Source organism: Ammospiza nelsoni, chromosome 1 (assembly GCF_027579445.1).
Source record: "Ammospiza nelsoni isolate bAmmNel1 chromosome 1, bAmmNel1.pri, whole genome shotgun sequence".
Classification (NCBI taxonomy): Eukaryota; Metazoa; Chordata; class Aves; order Passeriformes; family Passerellidae; genus Ammospiza; species Ammospiza nelsoni.
Genome location: NC_080633.1, coordinates 18,571,690 through 18,590,872, shown reverse-complemented (window position 1 = coordinate 18,590,872; position 19,183 = coordinate 18,571,690). Strand labels below are relative to the sequence as shown.

The 19,183-nt window shown below is 39.8% G+C and overlaps 2 long non-coding RNA genes across 2 annotated transcripts; both read right to left on the bottom strand.

The window, feature by feature from the left end:
• Nucleotides 1–200: 200 nt before the first annotated feature.
• On the bottom strand, nt 201–7,992 carry LOC132084652 (uncharacterized). Its single transcript, XR_009420090.1, has 3 exons — nt 7,884–7,992; nt 984–1,025; nt 201–300 (listed from the first exon to the last, which is right to left on the bottom strand). It is a non-coding gene; the product is annotated as an uncharacterized LOC132084652 (long non-coding RNA).
• A 22-nt stretch (nt 7,993–8,014) lies between these two features.
• LOC132084645 (uncharacterized) lies at nt 8,015–11,017 on the bottom strand. Its single transcript, XR_009420089.1, has 3 exons — nt 10,926–11,017; nt 9,909–9,961; nt 8,015–9,742 (listed from the first exon to the last, which is right to left on the bottom strand). It is a non-coding gene; the product is annotated as an uncharacterized LOC132084645 (long non-coding RNA).
• Between the last annotated feature and the right edge of the window lie 8,166 nt (nt 11,018–19,183).

Here is a 19,183-nt window from a genome sequence, read left to right as displayed (position 1 = left end):
TATAGGAAATTGTGTAAATAAAATGTCAAGTGCTTCACAAATTAATTCATATTAGTTTGTGGTTTCCCTTCCTGTACTGAAGAAACAGTAGCAGCTTACATAAAGACCAAGTGTGAGTAAGAAGAATGTTATTTTTAATAACGTAGTATTTTAAATAAATTCCAGTGAAATATTTTACCAATATGTCATTTTATGCAGGGTTTCTGCAGTATCAGATTTAAAATTATTCCTCTGAGATAACTGTGAGAGTGCATGCTTTCACTGGAAACTTTTACCAGATCCTGCAGACAGCCGAACACCCTGCAGGGAAAGCAGCAGTGTTAAGAAAACAGCACATGGGACATTTAGGTAATTAGCTGACACTACTCTGGCAGTGGCCAGCTCTAAACCACCGCAAAACATCATCAGAATTTCAAAAGACCATTTAAAGTAACTGTTATAACTGTTTAGGTAACTGTTAAAACTCCTAAAAGGTTTAAGTTTTCGGCTCTGGCTGTGTTTAAGCATTAACAGCAGATGCTCGAAGAAGAACCTGTAGGTAAAATACACAACAAAATTAATTAAATTCACTTAAATGAATGCTGTGGGTGACGGTGAGCGGGCAGCGAGCGGATCCGGGTCCCGCTCCAGGGACAGGACGCGGGAGGGTCACAAACCCCCCCCGGCCCGCGCCCCCCGCACCGCCTGAGCTGCAGCGCCACCGCCCGGCGCGGCCCGGAACTGCAGCTCATTAACAATTCCGGCTCCCGCTGCAATGAGGACACTCATTAGCAAAATGAACAAAGGGACAATTTTCTGTAGCTACAGTCATCTGTTACACTTTGAGTGGCAGGTTTTGTAGCAATGTTCTCCCTACCATCTGCCCACAGCGGTAGCGTTTGGCTTGCCTTAAACTGGGGAACTTTTAAGTTGTAAGAAAAAAGGGCTAGAGGTTGGATGGGTTACACAGCATGGCTTACACTGGAGACTTCAAGATTTCTCACCTTTTCTGATGTATTGCCTTCATTCCAACACTTTTATAACTTCTAGAAAAAAAAAAAAACAACCAAAAAATTAAAAGCAGCACATTTAAGCCTCAATAATTCTACTCTATATTTGCCAAGGTTTTGTGCTGTAAACTTACAATAGCTTTTCTGATAACACAAAACAGGTATGCACACATAGTTTTGGAGCACAATGAGCTTCAACTGGATTCATTCACCTATACTCACAGTATTTTAGCCAAACAGGTAAAGGTGAAAGAACATAGCCATTCCCTATGAAATTGAGGAATCTGCACTTCTGTTTTGGTGCACTGCAGTATTTAATGTACACTCAAAATAATAATTCTGCCTTTTGAATAACTGCTATGACTTTTGCATTCTTGCTGCATAGAAATATGATGTGAATTACAGGTGCTATCCTATGACATGAAAGAAGAACATGTTTGAGAATATTCCAGTTAAAATTATAAGATGAAGTTGTTACTGTTATAGACACATTGGTAATTCTCCTTGAAAACTAATCCGTTCTTGAGAATCTGTCACCCGAATGATCACGTACCTCTGTTTCAGACTTGACTTCAGGTATTTACAGGCCATGCTGTGTGCTCACCAGAGGGTGCCATTGCCCAGGCTGTCATTAAAAACACTCATTTACAAACACACCCAGTTCTGAGTGGCAAGGGTAATGATAATTTCAATATTTATTTATTTTTATTGTCCATAACATCTTGCATTCCCATGTTTATAATATTAAATATTTCACAGTTGGTAACTGTCTATTTCAAAGAAATGTGATTTAACACAGGAACCTGCAGTATGGGCACTGGGTGGATACAAGCCTTTACCTTGCAGTCATCCACCCTGTTATTAAACACATATCTTCGGTTAATGGATTCATTTTATTAGGGCTTCCAAGGTCTTGAAGGAGATCAAGATGTCATCATTCCTTTGACAACATGCTCTAATCAGCAACCATTCCCATAATGGTGTCATCTTGTAGCCACTGTATTCTATTTTGTCATTTATGGAGGCCTTTTAAATGAAACAAAACACAGACACTGCCTAGGGAGGGACTAACAAGTGGCTACTGGCCCAGATAGCTCCATTTACCTTCTAATGTCATGTCAGAGCTGGAAATAGTAAAGACAGCATAGCTTTGAAGGGAAAATAGCCTTTTCATTGCAAATTCTTTGACAGAAGAAAACAGTGAACTTTTCTTGTTCCTGTTTTGTATGAGAATGCAGAATTCTCAGAGAAGCTGGTGATCACAACTTTTGCTTATGGATTAGACAAAGATTGCATTAGATAAAGATCCTGAAGAAATCCCTGTAGTGCAGCCTATGGATGAAGGGGTGGCCAGCCAATTTGACACAAAATGTTTATTGCAACCAGCTGTTTCTGTCCACTCAGAAGCTTGTCTGGGATAAAAACCAATAGTTAAGTTTTGTAAACTGTTGCTAGAATGTTGCTCCTTGTGACTTGGACAGAGATTAAGCATTCTCTTAACAGAGAGATTCCAAACACTATGCAAGTATCTCCAATCTTCTCTTTGGCAAGGTATTCAGATTCTGTAATCAATTAATATCAAACTTTATGATAAACAGATTTAAGCTGAGTTTTTCAATTTAGGGCATTTTCTCTGGCTCTTAAAAATATTTTGACTTTTTCTTTTCACTTCCCTATCTATGCAGGCTAGAACTAGTACTAGTACTCAAAAGACTCCACAGATCTAGTACCACTTTACACTTATCTGGAGCCTGTTCCAGTACCCAACCAACCTCTGAGTGAAGAACCTTTATCTAATATCCAACCAAAGCCTTCCCTGACACAGTTTCAGGCCATTCCCTGTCACTGGTCACCAAAGGGAAGAGATCAGAAACTGCCACTCTGTTTTCCCTCACCAGGAAGCTGCAGATTTCCCCTCAGCATCATCCTCTCCAGGCTGAGCAGACCAAGTGACCTCAGCTCCCCTCTAGTCCCTGCACCATTCTCACAGCCCTCCTTTGGGCACTCTCCCATAGCTTTATGTCTTTCTTATGTTGTGACACCCAAAACTGCACACAGGACTCGAGGTGAGCCCACACCAGCACAGAATAGAGCAGGACAATCTCCTCCCTGGCCAGCTAGTTGTGCTGTGCTTGTTCCAAGGATTTTCACTATTGTTTCTACAATTTTTACTTAAGAGTAAAGTCATGCAATAGCATTCACTTCCCTTGCTTCCAATAAATTGGTTATTTTGTCCTTAATGGTGCCATTTATAGCTCTTTCACTGATAAATTGTCCATTTTATGGACAAGTCTTTAGCAATAGCTGTTCTTGTCTTCAGTTATGTGGCCTTTCTAGCCATATAACACTTATTTTCTTAGAAATATCAGCTTTTTTCTTAATATTATTGTTTTCAGCTTTTAACTGTTGGTCAGTTTTTCTCACCAATATATATCAAGCTTTGGAAACATTGCATGTATGTGCACCAAAACCCACTTGCATAAACAAATGCATTAATGTATTTCTGGCATAACTTATGAGCTTCTCATTAACCTTGGCCTCCCCTTGAGCCTTGTGTGCATTTCTGGGCCCCACCATTTCAGAAGGATGTGAAGGTCCTTGAACATGTCCGGAGGAGCTGGTGAAAGGGCTGGGAGGGATGTCCTGTGAGGAGCAGAGAAGACTTTGGTCTTGTCTAGTTTGGAGAAAAGGAATATGAGGGGGAACCCCAGTGCTCTCTATGGCTTCCCAGGGAGGGAAAGGGGAGAGGCAGGTGCTGATCTCTTCTCCCTGGTGTCCATCGGACACGTGGGGATGGTTCAAGGTTGTGCCAGGGAGGTTTAGACTGGACATTAGGAAGCATTTCTTTAGAGACAGTGCAGTCACAAACCTCAAGAGGTTTCCTGGACAGGCAATGCCACCAGCCTGTGTCTTCACAGTGAGTTCACAGGCATGACAGTGGTAATACAAGTGCTCTTGGGTAAGAGGCTGAGACCAAAAATTGTATCAAAATCCCTGATGATCCACTAAATAATTCAGCATTACAGCACTAAAATCTACAACTAACTGACTTTGTACTGCTAAAAGCTGTGAGGCAGTTTAAGTATTGCTGCCAAACTATTTTGAACCCTAACAGAATGAAAGGTTTAACATCTGAATTCTAGTGAAGTTACAAATGTCTCTACAGGCTTTCTGATCCAGCTGGGTGTTCTAAAAGTACTGTACTCCCACCAACTCAGAACCTTTAAAAGATAGTGAGGAGATGATTTTGTAGTTCTAGAATTTCACATACCCACCGTCTTAGGTGGCTGCCAGCACAGTTAGATGGCATTTTTAGATCTCAGCACTACACATCTCATTGATACATAGAGAGCAGGGAAGAAAAAGCAATAGAGTGCCAGCTTAGTTGGCACTCTGGGAACTCTTTAGAGCCTGAGACTGCTTTTACCAGCCTAAAGCATATGTGGAGTTTTGAAAAAGTGTTCCAGATTTATCACATTTCAGTGAACTCCAGACAAGGACAGTCAATTTGGGTAGAAGGACATGTTTATGTTGCAGAAGGGATACAAAGCAGATGTATGGGCAAATGAGACTGAATCATGTCTCCTATTTGAAGACTAGAGACTGAATAAGCAGGAGAGCTCCTTACCACTGTAACTAGCTATTTACGTCAGCATTTGCATGGGGAGAAAGATTCATAATTGAAAAGAGCTTCTCATATCTATTAATGGTTGTACCCAAGTAGCTGTTATACTCCATGAACTTCTCCTGCAGGTGTTAGGAAAACTCAAATGAGGGATTTTGTATTACATTTTTATATTTCAAACAAAGTTACACCTTCACTGTACATTTGAAACGCTGATTTAAATTATTAACAACCCAATTCTTAATTAAAAAAAAAGATTTTAAAATTCTCAGAAGCAGTGTTTCACTACCTAATTGTAAAAGGGAACAAAGACTATCCTTCAAACAGTCTCTATAGTCTGCAGTGCTCTTTTAAACATTTGAAGCAATTGCAAGAAGATTCCTCAACACAGAAATCTCCCATTTTAAACTTGGTTTTGGAGCAGAATTTCTTTCTTCAACTAATGGTGCTACCATCAGACCACTATCCAGGAATGAAGAACAAAAGCAAAAAATGAACCTCTTTACTCTCTGTGAAATTTTAAAAAAACTTGTAGTTTCTTACTTGACACAATCTTCCATTTCTGTCTAAAAAGCTAAACTCTTGATTTTGCTTTCTAATCACTTACTTTAAGCTATGCAACATTCTTGAACTGCATATCACCTTCTGTCACTTGGTCAGTGCTTTCTGCATTCTGATTTCCTCTCACATCTCTTTAAAATTCCTCAGCCTCACAGCTCCTTGTATCTTTTCTGTGAACTTTTCTCCTTTGCTTCACATTTCTCTATCCTATTCTGTGAAACATCCACATGATTAATGCTGGTTTAAACCCATTCAGAAGTGCACCTGTTCTCCTGTCCCTGCACATGTCTAGGAGATCATTCATGCTGTAAGAACACATTCTTTTCTCCTTCCAGGATTCTCTACAATTTTTTTTTATATACTGTATTACACAGGAGATGCTGTTAATATACTGGACACATTTCCCACTATATATCTCCACTTGACTGTGCTATGTATAAACAGGAGGATAATTTTGCTAAATATTTTACCCAGCACCTTCCCCAAGTACCCAAATAAGTGAAGTAACTCAATAATCCTTTTTTTTTTTTTTAAACTGACTTTGTTTTGCCAAGAAGTACAACCATGTGTGCTCTGTTTGCATGTAGGGGAAGAAAGATGAAATTTAGATTCCATACTTCCTAATGTGGGTTCTTTTTGCTGTTCCAGTTATATGCTGAAATTAGTTACCATGAAGGTTTGTGGCACAAGCCCTAGAGGGCACCAGGAAGCCCCATGGAGTGCCCACAATTGGCCATCACCACCTACTTGGGAGCCTAAGAGCTCAACTACCAAACTCATCAATACATTTGAACCAGGCTCCATTTAATGTGAATACAATGTTTCTGCCTCCTAACAGACAATGAAACAGGTTCCCTTAATTTGCTGTGAATTGAAGTATGCTCATCCCGTTATGATTTGCCTATCCTGAGTAACATGGAAAAGTGGCACTGACTGCATATTTGGGTCTAATCCTACACTGCTTGAGTATTTTGTGGTCAATCTCCACGAGTCAAGAAATTGAAAACTGCACTTTTTTGCATTCTTCCACTGGTATCTATATTCCTCATTCATGTTGTATTAATTATGATGTTACTTACATAAAACTATATTCAAGAATGCTAAACTGCCTAAGAAAAAACAGTATTTGTAAAAAAAAAACAAATTACTTTGTGTGTTGATTTATTTCTATTAAATATAGTTTAAATGCCTAGTCCTCACAAAAAATTCAAATACCTTCTCCAGGTTTTGAAGTGCAAAGCTATATTCTGTAACCACTTCATGACAGATTAATACTCAGACCAGCAGTCTATATCACACTCATGATGAAAACCTCCCTCAAATTTGGCCCTGAGAACAGCCAAGGTACCACACAGCTGCTGTTGTTACTTTGTTGAATTTGGACCTCATTCTGTAATTCAATTTGTAATACATTACTGATAATTTTGATGTACAGTAAAAGAACAGGAACAATTACAAAATTGGACCAAACTAATTTTACTTGTTCTTCTTTTTTAAGAAAATTAAATCAGAGCTCTTCTAAACAATAAGCTCATATTCCTCTTCTGTATTTTTTTCTGCAATATTAAAATATTTTTTATTAATCTTCAAATAAGAAACTTGAATCTGAGGATTTATGTCTATTTCTCTCTAGCAGTGAAGGCTCATTGATTGCAACATGATTGTCAAGGAGTGTTAATGGTGGCATGGGCTATGATTGGCTGCCCAATACTCACTGACTGTATTTTATCAAATAAATAAGTGGGAAAAGAACTGTAAATAAATGATACACATAGAGAGTGTGCTACTTTTCTTGCCTATTAAAATATTGTTATAACGTATTTTACCAGAAGCATCAAAAGACAATTTAAGAATATTTTTCTAGATATGGTGGTTAATATGCCGAGCACATTGTAGTTCATGCTCTGTTCAATTGTAGATTTGCAAAAGGCACTTTATTCAGTAAATTTTGAATCTGTACTAGTATTCTTCTTTACTTTCTTATTTCCAGTACTTCCATGGATTAGTTTTTGTAAAGTAAAATATTGTTTTAATCAGAACAAAAAGGATATATGAATGAAACCCAGTATCTAATGAAGATTAACATGTAAGTGAAAAAGAATTTTTTCTTTACTCATTTTTGTTAAAAGTCAGTGTCTGGCAATGGGTCATTTATGTATTTACAAAGGTTTGGAGCCTGCTTTTCAAAATTTTCTTCATATTGTGCTTGACTGATGCTTTTGCAGATGAACAAATTTGGCTAGAGGGAGCAAATGAGCTAAAAATCAAAATCTTAGAATTTTTAATTTTTATACAGAAAGCAAGCTGGTCAAAAGAAAAGTATGGCTATTCCATTACTCTGTTCAATATGGCTATGACAAGATTGAATCACCTAAACACATTTCTGTGCCCTACTGTTCACTTGGGCAGAACTCACAGCTTTGTACCTACACTTTGGACATCTCAGGCTCCAGCAGGAATGTCATCTGCACAGCAAAGACCTAAATTGAAGTGTCTGCCTAAGAACTTGGAGAGTAAGTTTCTGCCACAGGCAAGGCAAATGAAACTCGACTCGCTTGCTCATGAACACATGGTTTAGTGTCAGAAGAGAGGTATCAAACACCTCTCACACAGGGCTGAAGGAAACCTGTCCCTTTCTGCAACCAGAGCGGGGGCAGCTCGAATATCTTCAGACATCTCCACCAAACAGTAGACGGATCTGTACTCACTGTTTGGGAAGATCCTCCCATGAGACACCTAAATGTCCGCTTTCTTCATCTGTGAGCTGATTCTCAAACCAAAACAACAAATTTGACTGTTAAATAAAGTATCAGGGACCCTTCTGTAAATAAAATACGAAATATTGCACTACAATGTTGTTTGATAAAAATTGAAAAGTAATTACATAAAGAAAACTGTAGCTTGCTTTTGCAGAATAAATGATAAAAATGAGCCCAAAATAACATATATTGCCAAGTCAGTTGTATCAATGACATCTTTTTAATGCTTGTTGTAAGCATTGCTCCACTCCATCACTCCGGGGGATGATAAAAATTTAAAACTAACACTAACAATAACATTAAGAAATCTGTAACTCATGAAATGGAAGATGTGAATATACAAAATGGAACACATATCTCTTTCGTCTCATGCAAGGAGAGCATGAGACCTGACTCTCAATATAAATACAAATACAAATATATACTGGTGTACAAAGTGTTCTCTGTTAAACTAAAGACTCCCCCTCCAAACCTTCAGTACTGCATATTTAGAAGATACTTGGACTCACTATTTGACAGGCAGAGAATGTTTATGCAGGAAGAATATTTCAGCTTTCTCAAAAATAACAAAAAATAACTAACTTAGGAACACTCAAGTATCTGCCAGATGGTAACTAGTCAGAATCTGCAAATGAGACCCACACATATGTATTAATACAGACATCAAAATGTAAGCTCAGTAAGTGGCCAAAGCTTGTTTAAAAATCCTAATTCAACACCCTGCAAAGTGTTCTTTGATGAAAAGAATTGAAAAATCAGCATTTTATCAAAAAACAGGTGAAGGGTTAAAGGATATACATTCTGCTTGCCCCTGGCTCAGATGAGCAAAATGCACTGGAGCCTTTCAGGGATTAGAGGTAGAATGAGATACTACTTCTAAAAATAAGCATTTAATTTTAGTTCATATCTCTGCATACCATTGAGAACTAAAAAGAAAAGCTTATTCTTTCTAGGAATTTTGTGTGCATAATTATTTTATAGCCCTAGACAACTTCCTATGAAATTTCTTGCACAGTAAAGGGACCGCTAGAAACCCCTCGTTTCAGAGGCACACATCTCCCTCTGCAGGTCTGCAGAGGCACCGTCATCCTGCACAAACTCCTAAGGCACTCAGGCTGAGCAGACGGCACTGTGCCTCCTTCAGGACTGCAACCTCCCTACCAAGTCTAAGCTTTGCATTTCAGAGACACACTGCTTAGGATATACACATACCTGCACAAGGCAAGGGTAGATTGTATTATTTGGATCTTCTTTCCCATCTGCTTTTGTATGTGATTTGCCAAAGCACTGCACTGTTTCATTTATTCTTACATGTTTGAGATCAGCTACATCAAACTTGTAGCCCACACTGGGCAAGTGTCAATAGAACTTTCAGGCCTGTGTTTATTTCCATGCTTTTAGCCACTACTCCAAACTTTCAGAATTTTGACTTATCTTTTTTGTACCTAAAGTCTTGTTAGCTCCTGTGTAGTTTGCTCTGATTCAGATGGCCAAGCAATCCAGTCTCTAATTAAGGTATTAACACTTGCATATTAACCTATTTTGAAAACACAAATCTATGTAATTTAGCTGAAATAGGTTTATGAAAACAGAAGAAAAGCAGAAAAAAACAAGATTCCTTAAGGGTTACAGAGATGACAATGACAGAAGTATTTTTCATAGCATAAGAAAAACTCTGTTATGATACTTTCCTAATTTTTCTTCACAAAGTTTGCATAGCAATAGGTAGTTCCTTTATTCTGGTATTTCTTTGATTTCTTTGTTTATTGTAGCATGATCAGTGCTGTAATATCCTACTTTTACGTCACCTGAAATGCAAGGGACACAAAACTTAAAAGATTAAAAAAAACCAATTGCAATATTAGAGTAATTGCATTATTAATCAATCTTCTGTTAGTAATGGAAATTCAGAGGCAGTGCCTGTATTTCTCTTATAACCCCATGGAGCCAATTCCAGCTGGCTTCAGGACATACCCAATGCTGGCCAGGGCTGAGCCCATCAGAAATGGTGGCAGCACCTCTCCTACCTGGGAAGAGAAAGAAAAAAAGTTGTGCAAATGTAATTGTGCTCGGAGAAGACTGAGAATATGTGAGAGAAACATCTCTGCAGACACCAAGGGCAGTGAAGACGGAGGGGGATAAGGTGCTCCAGCCTGAGCAGAGATTCCCCTCCGGCCCATGGAGGCACACAGGGATACAGAGATTCCCTGCAGCCCATGGAGGCACACAGGGATACAGAGATTCCCTGCAGCCCATGGAGGCACACAGGGATGCAGGGATCCACCTGCAGCCCATGGAGGCACACAGGGATACAGAGATTCTCTGCAGCCCATGGAGGCACACAGGGATGCAGACATCCCTCAGCAGCCCATGGAGGCACACAGGGATGCAGACATTCCCTGCAGCCTATGGAGGCACACAGGGATCCAATGATCCACCTGCAGCCCATGGAGGCACACAGGGATGCAGAGATCCCTCAGCAGCCCATGGAGGCACACAGGGATGCAGAGATCCACCTGCAGCCCATGGAGGCACACAGGGATACAGAGATTCTCTGCAGCCCATGGAGGCACACAGGGATGCAGACATCCCTCAGCAGCCCATGGAGGCACACAGGGATGCAGACATTCCCTGCAGCCTATGGAGGCACACAGGGATCCAATGATCCACCTGCAGCCCATGGAGGCACACAGGGATACAGAGATTCCCTGCAGCCCATGGAGGCACACAGCGATGCAGAGATTCCCTGCAGCCCATGAAGGCACACAGGGATGCAGAGATTCCCTGCAGCCCATGGAGGCACACAGCGATATAGAGATTCCCTGCAGCCCATGAAGGCACACAGCGATGCAGAGATTCCCTGCAGCCCATGGAGGCACACAGCGATGCAGAGATCCACCTGCAGCCCGTGGAGGAGCCCCTGCCGGAGCAGGTGGATGCCTGAGAGAAGGCTGTGACCAGAGCCAGGAAAAGAGGGCCGCGTCCCGTTACCGGTCTCAGCCGTGTCACGGGAGAGCCGCCCCGGCCCCGCGGCTGCAGACCCCGGCGGGCCGGCCCCGGAGCGCGCCCGAGCCCTCACGGGCAGCCGGAAGTGACGCGGGCCCGCTGCGGGCGGCGCTGCGCTCGGGCCCGGCCCCGCCGCTTCCCGGTGCCACCGCCCCGCCCCGGCCCGCGGCCTCCGCGCTGCGCCGGGGCCCGGCTGGCCTGGGCGGCTGCGCGCAGAGCCCGCCCGGGCTGGTGCGGCCCGCAAAGCGTCCCCGAGCGGAGAAAAGGGGTCCGGCCCAAGGGCCCCGTCTCCCGAGAGCAGAACGCGCTTGTCCTGTTTGTTACCTCTGTGCTCCGCAAACGCCCTCACTCCCTTCTAGATGTTCTTCTCATTTGCTCCGTGTTAATCTCATTTCGTAGCTTCTTCCCCCACTTCAGCCAGCCTACGCCTTGTTGGAGCGTCTGTCCAACTGGACACTTCCTACTGAAGGTAAAAGTGCTGTTAAGTTGTAAATATCAGTGGTTAGATCCTCACTGGAGTGTCTGAGGAGAGGCCACACACTCAGGTGACCGAGGTCAGGAGACATTTTGCCCACATGATGTCACATTTCAGACAGTGCTGCACATAACGGGGCACCAGTGCAATGACTCCCACTACACACCGACCGTCCTGAACTTCTCACCTCTGGTTACAGACCGAGGGCACAGAGGTGGATGAAGTCTGATGAGAGTTCGTGCACTCAGGTGACCGAGGTCAGGAGACATTTCCCCCGCATGATGACACGTTTTAGACAGTGCTGCACATACACTGGCACCAGTGCAATGACTCCCACTACGCACCGACCGTCCTGAACTTCTCACCTCTGGTCACAAACACACTGGGAGACAGGGGTGGATGAAGTTTAGATGGACTTTTAAAGCTGCATAAGAATAAGAAGAAAATGTGGAAGAAATACAGAGTAGTGGTTTAGGCTCTGAAAGAAAAAGAAGAAAAAATCTGGACAGTTTATGGCTGCAGGTTGGAGGAGGGGGTTCTAACAGGAGTATAAGCCATTATAAATGGCCAGTTTTCTTTCTTTGCAATAAATTAACCTAGACTTCAAAATTCTAATTTTTGTGTAGTTAGGAGAAAATAGTATCAAGGCCTAGAGCTAGGCACAATTTTCTCATAATTCTCCCTTGATAGAAGTCAGTCAGACAGTATGGACTAGCTGAAAAAAGATAAAGGTATAAATGTAAGTTTGAGTACACTGTTTCATCTATAGTGCTGTTTGACCTCAATAGCCATTAGCATCTGCATTAAAAATTCCTTAAACTTTTTTGAACTCAGATTACTCCTGGAGAGATGTCAAATATTTAATATCAAATATCAACATAGCACAACTCTATAAATATAGAAGCAAATAATTACTTATAGATAATATAAGGAGTTTTAAACAGGATGATTTCTTCTAATGGAGTTGAATTTTGCTAGTTCAATGCCTGTTCAATGTGACACATAACCCTTATGGCTCATAATTCACCATGATTAGATGAATAAAAACCATTTCAGGTTCTGTGAGTCCACAGAAGTGCCAGGGAATCATATGCCTTTTAGAAAAAAAGTGCCTTTATTTTCAAGAATGAAAATAATTTAACTAATTGTACCTTTTCTGCAAGCTCTGGGCATGATCTCATTTCAAGTACAGAAGAAAGATGGAAAGTGATACAAACTGCCAACATACAATTAAATGCTAGATTTTTTTCAGCTCAAGCTGAAAAAGGGATAAACAAGTGATCTCTATTGTAATAGTAAAAAAGAGAAATTTAAGAAGTTACATATAGTGCAAGAGATAAATCATGATACATTGACAGATGTTACTTGAATGTAAAAGGGAGATGTCATCATTAAGTCAGATGTGCTGAGTAATGGATTAAATTGATACTTGTAACTCAACTATTCTTCTCAGAGGTTTTCTTTGGTTAGAAAAATAAAGGTAATTGTGTGAATGGCAGAATTCATTACTTGGCTTCAAAAGACCATTTGTAAAGCCTGTGTTTTAGGTCACATTTCAACACTAATGATACAGGGAAGAGTGCATTTTGGTTTGGGAAAAAATCTTATTAGCCATTTGAAACAGATCAAAAATGTATTGGGAAAAAACTGCCAAAGATTACCTCAAAGTTTTTATGACATATAGAAATCAGATCACAGATTAGGCAATGGATTTATTTATCCCATATATTGCTTGATACATATGAAAGGAGCAAGTTTTATACATTAGAAATTCTGATCGTTTAAGAGTCACGTGTATTTATGAACTGAAAACTCAACACTTTGTTTATGACATATTATGACTAACACTGTTAGTTCTTATTTTTGATTACTGTTGATCTAACTATTCTAACTGATGTTTTTATGTTAAGTAACTCGATGCTGCACACCCTAATTACCTACTGCACTCATAATAATCTTGTTTATTTAGAAACTCCTTGCTCTCTAGCCTGGGCAAGGACAGCTATTGATTCTCTTAGATAATAATCAAAAGTTGTTTGTTTATAATCTTCATTCTCCAAATTCTCTGAAAGGAATTTTATGATAATTTTAACCCAGTTAGAAGCTGTTGAAAATGGATTTGGAATGGATTTTGGCATCATTGGTACTGATGCCAAATCTAAAAGAATAGTATTTACAGCCTAGTAAAATACTGCTTTTAACCTTGAAAAATGAGTTTACTTGTAGTCTTCGAAAATGAGATCCTACTTGCCTCTGGTTTGTGTCCCATCTCTCCAGAAGTGTTACTGTTTCACTGAAATCCCACTGGCTGGGCATTCTGCTTTCTGTGCAGGGAATACTGTGGCACCACAAAAAACCCAGCAAAGAAAAAAAGCAAACCAGGAAACAGACATAATAGAACAAAGAAGTGGAATAAGATTTGATTGCACATTAAGATCAAAGTCTTTACCAAGCTAAAGCCCTCTGTTATAATTAAACTACAATGGTCCTCACATTCATAGCCCACCCTGGTTTCACCATGCTGCTCAAGTATTTTGTTACCAGCATCCTTTCACAGAACTATTGGCAGTTATGTCATATCTGAAAGCCAGGGCTGTGAGTCAGGACTAAATTTCTTCCTTGCCAGTTTGTATCCATTTCTTTTTGGCCAACATTACCGTTAACCAAAGGAGCTCTTCTTGCTCCCTAGTATTTAATCTGTGATTTATTTTTAGGGATCCCCTCTCAACCTTAGGAAATGCAAGCCACGAGCAGTTGTCTGTTCTTGTTAGACAGCCACCAGTGCCCTGATCATTCGAATTCCCCCTTGCTCTCCTTCCAGTCAGCATCCTTAAGCAACAGTGAACAGAAATGTATACAGTATTCCAGATTAAATTTCACAAGTCCTTTCTTAAAGAAATGTTTATGTTGTATATGTACTCACTTGCTGTGAGTTCCAGGATCCTATTTGTCATTTTGAAAGTTATATCACATCAGAAACCACAGTGATTCTGCCTCTGAATAGCATTTGTGGGTCTTCTGTCCTGCTGGTTTCCCACAGCTGAGATTATGCTAATAATGGGAGTACTGACCTGCCACAGGTGGATTCCCTTTCATTTTGCACTGTTCAATTTCAGATAGTCACATAAGCAATTCTGTCTCTAGTCTTCAGATGTTACCCATAAGACATTTAAAAAATCTTCTTTAAATGCTGCTCAGCTCTCAGTCTTTAAGTCAGTAGCACAGCTAGTGCTGGTGTAATTCAGATAGACATGCACAAAACCCTCTATGTCCAGGTCTGATATGGTAAACTGACTGTATTTGGGATTCTGGCTCTGAATTACTAATTGATTAATGCTTAATGTTCATAAAATTGTGCTTACCTATTAATCACAACTTGAAGAATGTTTATTTTCATGTATGGATAATGTCCCTTTAATAACTAGTGCTTCTTTGCAACAATGTTAATGCTTCCATTACACTAGAATAAATACTGAAACTCTTAAATTGCTAAAATCCTATTTTAAAATTTCTGTAGATATTCACTGGAAGTCCCAGGAACACTAATTTATATTTCAGGCTAAATAAAGATTCCATTCTGATTGGAGTTACCAGTATAAACCTACTAACTGAGAGTATCTGTCCCTGGTTTCTTCCAGTGAAAAATATTTCAGATTCAGGCTCATTGTTATAAATGCTTTAAAAAAATAATCTCTTTTTATATTAGAACTTTTAAAATTCAGGTCAGGAAAAAAATTCCATATTGTACACTTAGGTATGGTAAAGTATGTTAAGGAAAGGTTTGGTTGTTTAGGCAGACTAGGACGTCAGGATGAATTGATGTCATCCCTCCTCTCCAATGGCTCTACCTGGGTTATTTTTTCATGTTAAGACAGTGGAGTTAAATAGCTGTGATCCAACCTTGCCATAACAGTTAGCTCTGTGCTACATAAATGGAAACAGAGCAGGTTTTTAATTGTGGTGATGAGGTAAGCTCTCTCCCTACATTTCATCAGGGATTTGACATGACTTGCTGAGCTGGTTATGTAGCATTTAACCACAGCCCTTTCCCACAGGAAGGACTTGGCAGGGCAGCAGCAAAGCTGGTAAATGTAATTACCTGTATTCCCTGACTCTCAAAGCATGAATGATGAAATCCTTTCTGTGACACTCACTTCTAGCTGCAAAATGATGATTCCTCCTTTTGCTGCTTATTGATGGCAGAAAGGCAGGGAAAGGTGGCACTGCAAGGTTGTGGAGGATAGAGGGGATGTCACTTCCCATGGCATCAGTCTGTTTCCAAACGGTGAGGCCACACGTGGGAGTGCTGGCTGCTTGCTACCTCACAGGAGCATTTTTTCACTTCAAGAGTAAGCAGCATTGCACCTTCTTTTCTACCACAGTTATTTTATGCTTCCAGTTTTTATCAAGATTAAGCTATTAATAATGTTTCCTGTAATTGTGAGTGGTGATTTCCTGCTTCTGGTATTTCTGTATTGCCTATTTCCCCTACCTCCTTCACAGTCTGTCCTTGTCAGAGCTGTGTTCTGTTCTTAGTCTTAGCCAAAGCATCTACTTTCCTCCACCCCAAATTGACATTAACCAACATGAAAGGGAGAGAAAGTGACTGATTTCCTGTAACTGACAAAAAAGTAGACATTGTGAACACTTTTATATCTCATCAGGTTTATAAAAATAGAGAAGATAACCTTTCTAAACATCATACACATTATAAAATTTGTCTGTGTAACATTATTAACATTATTACCACATTATTAACATTTTTTTTCCAGAGGAAACAGCATTGTTGATTCCCACCCCCCCTTTTTTTTCCTGGTATCACCTTAAGGCCCTGTGCACAATGATCACTGCAAGTGCCATCCACAGTTCTGAGCAGAAATGTGAGGCTTGATCTGCGTCATCGCTCACATTTAGAGACTCACTTATCAACTGGGATCCCAACTGAGCCCTTGAGACATGAGCAAATGTCTATATTTATCACCAACAGCCCTTTTTCCACAAACTCCTGCCACATGATGTCACAGCACTGCTTGCATCTCCAATGCCTGGTGCACCCATACCATGAATAAAATTTTAATCTATGCAGAAGCTGAACAACAAATTGTGAGGCAAAGCTCTCTGAGACACAGCTCTTGTTTTATGCAACATTTTCACACCTCAGTGGAAGTGTGGATACAGATTTCCTCCTTTTTATGTTAGCATTTAGGGTGAAATGCACTAGGTACTTTAGTTAATACTAACACTTAGGCCATCACAAAGCAGGTGGCACCAGGAGTAGAAAAAAGACACTGGGAACAGGAAAGGGCAGAACTGGTTCTTTTGGCAGTTCTGTTGCCTTGTGACAGCTTTATGACCATACCCCAAATAAGTTACCCGTAACTGGTAATTTTATGAAAGAAATTATTTATATGATATGATGATATGATAATGTGCAGGCAACAGAGGATGAAATTGATATTTTGTCAGTATGTTCTTTCTAGTTGAAGTGTATATGCATTTCTTCCCTGTATTGGAAGTTTCTTGATATATTTTTCTATTTTTTAATATATTACAGATTTTTTCCTTGGTATACCAGTTCAGATTATTAATATAAATTCAACATTTCATCTTCAAGTTACATACAAAAAGTTACTAATTCATTACATATTTCAGTCAGAAATATCTTTAGCTGAAGGGCTGTCATGTCAGCACAAACAAAAACAAAACAAAAAAGAAGCAATGGAAATGCTTATTTAGTGCATTTCACTACATCATTTTAGCCAACTTCTTTCTTCACTAGCAAATGTTCCTGGTGATGTAATGAATTTGTTTCTTCTATGTCAATCATGTATCTACTACACATTAAAGTTAAAATTAGTTCTACTCTCATGCATCTCATTTTACGTCAGTGAATACCACTGTTGTTCTACAGCTGTTTTTGTGATTGTGGTTTGCCTTCTAAACAATCTAAAGTATTCCTGGAATGTGCAGGGTAACCAGTGATAACAGTAATGTCAAGAGAAACTTTAACCACAGGAGATGTTTATGCTTTATTACTGCAGAGCTTGTTTTGAGATCTATTCTGTAAGACCAAAGGACTGGACATTACCCTGTAATGAGTGAATCAGAAGCTCAGGAATATTACTCTGTGGAAAACAGTGAAGGGCATATCCATAGTGTGCTCTCCTCACTTTCCAAACACCCCTAATGCTTGTGAGGCCACGACCTGTAGGCAAAAGTGGACAGAAGTTGGAAATACAGGAGTATTCTGGAAGTAATCCATACATGGGTTGTGTTTTAGCTGGGTCATAATAAAGCAAAATTTAGTTTTTCCTTGGAATTAACAGCAGTTATATATGTAGCTGAAAGAAATTTTAAAGGCCAATATTCTGGTAGTAACAGGCACTAAAGGCAGCAGAACCACGTGCCCCTGGCTTTTATAGACTATTGCATTAAAGGCATTCAAATATTTCTTTGAAATTTCTATTTCACCAGAATTGTACTCACAGCACCTGATCATTCCAGGTCCTGTACCTGGTGGTGGTGGATGTCCCTCCATGGAAGTGTTCCAGGCCAGGTTGGATGGAGTTTTAACAGCCTGGTCTAGCAGAAGGTGACCAGGAGCGAGATGATCTTTGAGATTCCTTCCAATCCAGGCCATTCTATGATTCCTCACTGGTGTAGACCATGGTTTAGGATGTTATTGTTAAAACCTGTCAGATATCTAAGAAAATGACCTCTAGGAAGTGCTGATTCCTGGTAACTCCTAGTTTGAGAGCTGAAGGCCAACCATGAGATGCTTGTGTGGCAGAGGCTCAATGGGATTTTTGTCACTGGTCATCCAAAAGACTGGATTCCCCTCAGGCCAAGTACGTGTGACTAACTCTGGCTGCTCACTTATGAAATATGTTGTTGCATTACATTGTCAGGACTTAATAACAACACAGGTAAAACACCAAGGTGAGCTTCTCTTTCCATTTACTTCACACAGGACATAATAAAGACATCAAAAGTAGTATACTATTAACATCAAGACAGTGGTTACAATGTTTGTTTTGTCTCTCAGTTTCCTAGCAACAGTTCTTGATTGTATTTTAATGTTATTAGTAAGCTTATTATGTGCATTTTAACTGAGCATTTAGGAAAGACATATCTGCTTATAAGCAAAAAGTGAAAAATAGAACAATCTATCTGCTACCATTATAAAAACCTGCTGGCATATTTAGCATGTGTTTCAGGATATTCCTTGGATTTCTGTTCAGATAAACAAGTTTTCTTATCCAGAATATGCTACATTAGAGCATCAGAATACAAGGGTAATTTGGGCATACAAAAAAATCTATTTCTCTCCTCAAATGAAGCACCACAAACTTCAAGTCATACCTCATTGTAACCAACAATCAGAATTAAACAGCTGCCCATCCATTAATGTACCACTGTTCCAAATAACCTATGGTTTTGGAGAGGCAGAACAGTCATTAGCAGGAGTTTCTATAATATCCTAGAAGAAAGAAATTTGCAGTACTGAGCATTCAAAATGCAGCCCTTGCTCCTGCCAGAAGTGCTCTTATTCTGCTGCATCCATTTACTGTTCTCTAAGAGAAAGAGCTGCCTCTCCCTCCCCTCTCTCTGTTACCAGACTATTGAACACTTTAAACCACCATCCTGTACTCAGCTCTGACATTTACTACCAGACAGAACATTCATTAAACCAAACTACAGATAGCTTTTCTGGAAAACAAAAAAAGTAGCAAAAGCATTAAATGATGAGCATTAAGTAATATACATT